The sequence below is a fragment of the Moschus berezovskii genome, chromosome 10 (assembly GCF_049115385.1).
Source record: "Moschus berezovskii isolate FMDL1 chromosome 10, NW_MosBer_1.0, whole genome shotgun sequence".
Lineage (NCBI taxonomy): Eukaryota > Metazoa > Chordata > Mammalia > Artiodactyla > Moschidae > Moschus > Moschus berezovskii.
Genome location: NC_142469.1, coordinates 26,130,449 through 26,136,448, shown reverse-complemented (window position 1 = coordinate 26,136,448; position 6,000 = coordinate 26,130,449).

The following is a 6,000-nucleotide window of genomic DNA, read 5'->3' as shown; positions in this document are numbered from 1 at the left end:
GGTTGCCTTGAGCAGTGCTGAAGGAGGGACTGGAGAGAACCAGCTACATGGTTCAGGAAAATCCCCCCTCAATTCCCCAGGGAGCCAGGTATCATGATTTCTGCCTCTGAGATTGCCTTATGCTTGGCACAAATGACTTTAATAATGATACTGATACAATATTTATGACATTTACATAAGTCTTTCTAGGTTCCTGAGTGCATGTGTGGGTACTCGGTCATTCAGTTGTGTTCCACTCTTTGTGACCCCCTGGACTGTAGTCCACTGGGCTCCTCTGCCCATGGGGTTTCCAATGCAAGTACTAGAGTGGATTGTCATTTCCTCCTCCAGGGGATCTTCCCAATCCAGGGATTGCACCCGTGATTTCTGCGTCTCCTGCAATCCAGGTGGATTCTTTACTGCTGAGCCACTGGGGAAGCAGGTTACTGAGTACTTTAGCATGAAAGAACTCTTCTTACAGGTTGGGGAAGAATAGGACTTCTCTTTCTCTTTCAGAATTCTGTGTTGGGATATTCCCTTTGTGAAGTCCCAGAAATTTAAATCTTCTGGGATTTGCTGAGGCATCATAGGTGGTTCAGTTCAGTTCAGTTCAGTTCAGTCACTCAGTCGTGTCCGACTCTCCGCGACCCCTTGAATCACAGCACGCCAGGCCTCCCTGTCCATCACCAACTCCCGGAGTACACTCAAACTCATGTCCACAGAGTCGGTGATGCCATCCAGCCATCTCATTCTCTGTCGTCCCCTTCTCCTCCCACCCCCAACCTTTCCCAGCATCACGGTGGTAAAAGAATCTGCCTGCCAATGCAGGAGTTGAAGGAGATGCAGGTTTGATTTCTGGATTGGGAAGATCCCCTGGAGTAGGAAATGGTAACCGGCTCCTGTATCCTTGCCTGGAAAGCCCCATGGACAGAGGAGCCTGGTGGGCTACAGTCCATGGGGTTGCAAAGAGTTGGACACAACAGAGCATGCATGCAGGTGGTAAGATGGTAATGTTTTTGTAAAATTTGAAAAAAGTAGAACACTTTAACCACATCAGTTAAGGCTGTTCTCTCTTTCCATATGGAATTACTCTTTACAGCCCTTCATGTTGGGTGGTGTCAAATTGACTGTGGACATTTTGGGTATTTGGCTAATGACAAACTGAAATTAGGATCCTTTTAGTTTGGGTTGAAAGTGAAAGTTACTCAGTTGTGTCCTACTCTTTGTGATCCCATGGACTGTATAGTTCATGGAATACTCCAGGCCACAATACTGGAGTGGTAGTCTTTCCCTTCTCCAGGAGATCTTCCCAAACCAGGGATTGAACCCAGGTCTCCTGCATTGCAGGTGGATTCTTTACCACCTGAGCCACAAAGGAAGCCAAGAATGCTGGAGTGGGTAGCCTATCCCTTTTCCAGCAGATCTTCCTGACCCAGGAATCAAACTGGGGTCTCCTGCATTGCAGGCAGATTCTTTACCAACTGAGCCATCAGGGAAGCCCAAGTCTGGGTTGGGTGGGATATATTTACGTGGGTTGCAGTCACTTCTGGTATAGCTAAGGTCTGCTACCTGTTCTTGTCCAGGAATGCTGGCTGAAATGCTCTCACTGCCCACTCATTTGTGGTCATGGAATGAAGACACTGGGTTAGAGACTGAAATGTGATCTCAGTGTGTCCTTCCAGTGCCACAAAAACAAGGTTTGAAATGTTCAGTGCCAGAAGCCCATTTAGGGAAAGTTCTTCAAATTATCCTATGTGAAAAACTGTAGGCAAAGGTTTCGGTTCTCATGGATGTGGTTAACTCAGAAGTTCTCTCTTATCAGGAGATTCATGAGGGAGCAATCACAGTAAGCAACAAAAGAAAAAAAGAAAAAGAAAACCAAGAAAAATATCAATATACTATAGGGTGTATCGGTAAGGCAATTAAAACATTACTTTAAAAAAAAAAAACATTACTTTTACAGATTTTGTTTATGGATTTTATTTAGTGATGCTTGTCAGCTTTTTTTAAAAAAAAGTTCATTTATTTTTGGATGCACTGGGTTTTTGTTGCTGTATGAGGGCTTTCTCTAGTTGCAGTGAGCAGGGGCTACTCTCTAGTTGTGGCACATGGGATTCTCATTGTGGTGGCTTCTTTTGTTGTGGAGCACAGTCTCCAGGGACATGGGCTTCAGTATTCGTGGTGAACAGGCTCAGTTGACCCACAACATGTGGGATCTTCCCGGACCAGGGATTGAACCCATGTCCCCTGCATTGGCAGGCAGATTCTCAACCACTGGACCACCAGGGAAGTCCCTTGTTGGCTTTTTAAGTGTACAATTTGTGGTTATTTATTTTTATTATTCTGACTAGTCACATTTGTATTTATTATTTTGCACTATTTCTATTACATGGAAAAGGGCTCCTGTAAGTGTATAAGCTTCAGCTCTCACAGATCCTGTATCTGCCTCTGTCATTGTGACCTTTAAACATGCCCTAACTAGTCAGACCCTTCATGAATGATTGATGGCAGAAGAAAGGTGGAAGAATCCAGACCTATGGGCTGCCAGGAAAGAGGTCTTGGAACTGACCTGGGACAGAGGCTCTCTGCCTCTGGTGTGAGTGATCTGGTCCCACACTCTGCCTGGCCCCCATGCCTTACCTACACTATGACATTTTTTTCCAGCAAGGCCAACCTAATGAACAAGCAGCTGTCATCACTTCAGAGCCTTCCCCTACCTGCTACCATGTCTCTTCTTTACCTCCTACAAGGCCTAAAATTCCAGAATTATAGGCACATTCTTTTGGGTTAAGAAAGCTTTTCAGTTTTCAAGCAAATGTTCTTAAAATCAGCTTCACTGTATGACACTATTAAGTATCCCTTAGTCATGAGGCTTAGGAGACGCGGACTTGGCAATTTTTGAACAGCTACTATGTATCAGGCCTTATTTTGTGCATTATATCATATCTGGTCTCAGTCCACCCTCCAAAAGAAGATGCTTAGAAGGGCCACCAAATACTGGCTGAAGAAAATTCCACAGAAATTAAGACACAAAAAGGGTTAAATTGTAAATTAGGAGACAAGGGCTTAAAAAATTTCAGGCATTTCACAATCATGCCTTGATCCAGCCTGCTTTTTAATGTTTTTTCCCAACTTCCAAAAAATGCTTATTACTACTTTTCCCAATCACAGAGGGCAGGGCAGAATATGCTCTACACTATGCAGGATACAAAAAAAAATAACCCCTAGGTATTGAAAGTATGTTCATTTAGCATAAGGAACATCATTGAAAATAAAAGCTCAATGACACCTGGATTTCAGCAAAAATCAGTTATCAAGGGAGAAAGGGTTTTCAAGACAACCAGAACCAGACAGTTAAACATTAGCTTTCAATGGTTTGAAGTGTTTAGGTTTTGCAATGGTGTGGTTTGGAAGCTCTCCAGCAGAAAAAACTATTTTCTTTTAAGAGGAGAGCTCTCTGTAATATTTTCTTTGCTGAAATGATGTGATCCTTAGTGACGTCTTATATGACCCAAACTTTAAATGAGTCCATTATTTAGCCGACCTCATTCTTACTAGGTTTTTACAGGTCAGCAATGAACTATCAACAGCTTCCTGATAATTAATCCTACTTACTCAAAGAACTGTTAGTCTGCTGTTCTTATCTATGCTAAAAGGAAGACTGTTAAAGGCACCAGACTTCCTCAGTGAATAATACAAACCAAACTGAAATTCTGCAGAAAGGGCCAACATTGTGAGGTTTGAGAATGAAAAACCAGATTGAAAATGATGGTGCTACCTTGTTCTCGGTGCCTTATTTTCTGAAATTCTGTGGTTCGTCTGGCACAGGAATGGCTTTATAGCAGAGTCAGCAGCACAACTAGTTGGGCTGGGAGAGGCTCTCTGGGTGGCTTTATCAAAATGTATGGACATTCAGCACATGCAGGTAGTTACCTGGGTGGTCCAGTTTGAGAAGCAACAGGGCAGGCATCCCAAGAAGCAACTTGTCAAGTGCCCAGTGGAAGTTAATTTCCTACAATTAGAGACTCACTCCTTTGACTATGAATTCTTTAAGAGTCTACTATTAGAATACTACTATAGTCTTTGATTGTCCCATACCACAAAGCCATGACAAGTGTCTGATAGGAGGACGGGAAAGAGGCAGGTTTTTACAACTGATGCAGAGGATCCCTGGAAGAAGAAAGGTGATGGAATAGTAAGCTTGCTATGCAGAGGAAGGAGGGAGTTAAAGCTGCTCTCATCTAGCAATTTGTAAATAGGTCGTTTGAACATATGGGTCTTAACATGTTCCTAGATTGTGGGTGTGTGTATATGTGTATGTAAAATGAAAAGGCTCACTATTAGATTCTGCCTCTCGTCAGCACAGTACAAAGTTCCTCAGGCAAGGGCATGATTTATAATTAAAGGATTTCTGCATTTGCTAATTGCCCATGGCATGTACCCTTTCTTTCTAAGGCAAGCTTCTGAATTTCAATGATGATTTATTATAAATCTATTTCTCATCAGGTTGGAGACTATCGCAAACAGCAGATTAAATTCAAGCTGCTCAAGCAGATAAGGATAGAGAGACTTGTTTAGATGACCTTCTCTAAGAGAGGTCATTATATCCTATATTAGGCAAAATGAAACATAAACATGGCATTTGACCCAGGGCACGATACATTTTTTATCACTCACTATGGTGAAGTCGGAGAAGGCAATGGCAAGCCACTCCAGTACTCTTGCCTAGAAAATCCCATGGATGGAGGAGCCTGGTGGGCTGCAGTCCGTAGGGTCGCTAAGGGTCGGACACGACTGAGCGACTTCACTTTCACTTTTCACTTTCACACATTGGAGAAGGAAATGGCAACCCACTCCAGTGTTCTTGCCTGGAGAATCCAAGGGATGGGGAAGCCTGGTGGGCTTCCGTCTATGGGGTCACACAGAGTCGGACACGACTGAAGTGACTTAGCAGCAGTAGCAGCATGGTGAAGTGGCAGAGAAGGCAATGGCACCCCACTCCAGTACTCTTGCCTGGAGAATCCCATGGATGGAGGAAGCTGGCAGGCTACAGTCCAAGGGGTCGCTAAGAGTCGGACATGACTGAAGCGACTTAGCAGCAGCAGCAGCATGGTGAGGTGGAGGAGGGCATGGCAACCCACTTCAGTATTCTTGCCTGGAGAATCCCCATGGACAGAGGAGCCTGGCAGGCTACAGTTCATGAGGTCGTAAAAAGTTGGACATGATTGAGCAACTAAATACAAGGTGATAATGCAAGTTTTTGAATATTTAGTTGTAGGGTGGTGACTTTGTACATTAAAACAAATGAAGGTCAGATTGCATTGCCAAGAAGCTCAACAAAACTAGTATCATCACCTCAGAAGAGCAAAGAAAGTCTCAGAAGAAATGAAGACTGAATAGACACAGAATTTAATATTTCCTTCCCTTCGTGCTACTTGTTTGGTAGATATTCTGAACCCATTTATAAACATCATCAGTGGTGATCCTTCAATGGAGAGATCCATCAATGATACAGAAAAGCAATGCCTAGGTGAAAGGTAAGAGAAAGACCTACTCGTGACCATTAGGTTATGCTCCAACTCTTTTTAAATGTAGTCTTTTAAAAAATGGTTGGTTATCTGTCATTTTCCTATATCTATGATACAATCCTATTAAATTATCATTCTATACAAGTTACTATAAATAATTTCTTGAAAAATAGAATATAAATAAAGGAATGCAATGTTGTTTAGTCGCAAAGTCATGTCTGACTCTTTGCAACACTATGGACTCTAGCCCGCCAGGTTCCTCTGTCCGTGGGATTCCCCAGGCAAGAATCCTGGAGTGAGTTGCCATTTCCTCCTCCAGGGGATCTTCCTGACCCAGGGATCGAATCTTTGTCTTCTGCATTGGCAAGTGGATTCTTTACCACTGAGCCACCTGGGAAGTCCATAGGAATGCAATACTTAAAATATATAACAGAATGCTGTCTCCTTTCTCTTTCTGTCCTTTCTAAGTTGATCTCTTCCATCTCTATATAAC